Here is a 2500-nt window from a genome sequence, read left to right as displayed (position 1 = left end):
TGTATGTATGTATGTATGTATGTATGTATGTATGTATGTATGTATGTATGTATGTATGTATGTATGTATGTATGTATGTATGTATGTATGTATGTATGTATGTATGTATGTATGTATGTATGTATGTATGTATGTATGTATGTATGTATGTATGTATGTATGTATGTATGTATGTATGTATGTATGTATGTATGTATGTATGTATGTATATATGACTATATCTATATACATACCCCATGATTTTCTTCTACAAAAGGGAATACAAAGCGTATGGTAACCGACAATGTATAATAACAATAACAGACGCCTATAATCTTGACTTTGAACTCAAAAAAAAAAAAGAAGAGAGAAAAGAAAAGAAGAAAGAAAAATAAAAAAAAAGTCAAGAAGAAAATGTCGAATGCATTTCGAAAAGAAGAAGCGTTTTCCAATAAAATTCTAGACGGTGAAATGTTTCGTGATCGATTTTTAAACACACACGGACACACACTATATTCCATATTTTCTTTATTTTTCAATTTTAAACCGATTTAATAAATTACGATTTATAGGATAAATTTTTATTATATTCTTATGTGACGTGTTTGTATTAAAATCTCGTTAAATTGTATTATTACGATCATAATTATCGTTATATACTATTCATTGGAAATTTTAATGTGATTAAGTAATAATTATGAAATAAAATGACGGTACCGATTATCGATATATCGGATAAAGATGAGTAAATAAAAAAAAAGGATATATGAACGAATAATTCTTTTGGTTAAGTAAGAGGAGAAAAAAAGAAAAATGGAAAGAAAAAGGAAAAGAAAAAATCCAAGATATACTAAGTTCGAAAAAAATTTCCTATTATTAATGACGAACGCTGTTAATTTTAACAGAATTTACATATCAAAAAGGAATGAAAATTCCAGGATAAAAACTTATATACGTAAATTCAATTTGTCTCTTCCTTTTTTCGAGCGTTCTCTTTTTGTTATCTACATACCCACACAAACAAATCATGAATATAATCGCTAATAATCCACCTTCATTCTCGTCCTATACCTACTATTAGTAATAGTAATAGTAACAGTGTAGTAGTGTAGTAGTAGTAGTAGTAGTAGATAGTAGATAGTAGATAGTAGTAGTAATATCTTTGTGAAACAGTCTAGCGTAAGTTTCACGCTATCCAGGGCTGCTTAGCAAGGAAAGACAAAAATAGATTATGAAAAAATCAAAGAGAGAGAGAGAAAGAGAGAGAGAGAGAGAGGTGAAGTAAAAAGGGATGAAGAAGGAAAAGAAAAAAAAAAAGAAAAAAAAAAGAAGGGAAAAAACGAAGAAAGAATTTTCCGGTAAATAAGTTAAAAAAGTAGAAGGAGGAAAAGAAGAAAAATGGTGTGAGTGTATGTGTGTATAAGTAGTATGTACACATAATGTGATATCCCCATGGGTTCGACGATTACTTTTCTCTCGCAGGTAAAGAGAATAAGAGAATAAGAGAGAAAGAGAGAGAGAGACAGAGAGAGAGAGAGGAAGAGAAGACATAGTCATTATTATACAAGTCCAGGTAGATATTACAAAAGGGAACATTGTACTTGAAAGAAGAAACACGCGAGACTCGTGAAAAGCTCCTTAAATGCAATAAACTATCTTACACATATCTTTTTATGTACAAAGATACATACCTATATATATATAATTTTATATATAAACATACATACATATATATATATGTATGTATGTATGTATGTATTTTTTCTCATCTTCCATTATGATCCCCTCGAAAAGTCACTAATTAATGTAACGTGCATTGAATAAAGAATGAGAAAGAGAGAGGATCGAGAAATCGAGAGAAAGAAAGGGGAGTCTAATCGACGCTTTTTCTAAAATAGCTCGAGCAACGAACTCTTGCATTCACGAAAATGCGTGTACATTCTACACAACGAGAAAGAAAAGTACATACGTATAAGTGTTCGTTCGTTGTGTGCATGTGTGAATATATATGTACGCACACGGGCGCGAGTGTGTTGTGTATGTATGTGTATGAGAGAGAAAGAGAGAGATAAAAGGGGAAAAAAATGAAAAAGTACTTTTGCTCAGATTTGTTTTTTTGTTGAAATCTCACGAACGTTTCTTCTCCCGTATACCTTTCTCTCTGTTAATTGCAATTAAGATGTATAAACGTGTCGTTTCTTAAAGAGAGACAGAGATATACGTATGTATGTATGTATGTATGATGTATGTACATATGTATGTATGTATATATGTATTAAAAAAAAAAAAAAACCTGATTGGAAGACCAGTTGATGCAACACACATGCATACACGAATACTATCCAAACAGTAAAAACTCCACGTATTCGCCAATGAAATAAATATTAAAATGACAAAGAGAGGAAGAGAAAGAAATAATCGATATCTTGTAGTGATTGTTTCAAAGGGGGGAAAGAGAAAAAAAAGAAGCAAAACAAAAGAAATAGAGAGAGAGAGAGAGAGAGAGAGAGAGAACAGAAAG

The 2500-nt window shown here is 30.5% G+C and overlaps 1 protein-coding gene across 4 annotated transcripts in view; it reads right to left on the bottom strand.

Moving 5' to 3' along the window:
• Positions 1-2500, bottom strand: part of LOC122629705 (TOX high mobility group box family member 3-like) — a 199713-nt gene that overhangs the window by 51453 nt on the left and 145760 nt on the right. The window lies entirely within an intron of this gene.

Source organism: Vespula pensylvanica, chromosome 5 (genome assembly GCF_014466175.1).
Source record: "Vespula pensylvanica isolate Volc-1 chromosome 5, ASM1446617v1, whole genome shotgun sequence".
NCBI lineage: Eukaryota > Metazoa > Arthropoda > Insecta > Hymenoptera > Vespidae > Vespula > Vespula pensylvanica.
Note: the sequence above shows the minus strand (reverse complement) of the source record. Positions and strands in the feature narration are given on the sequence as shown.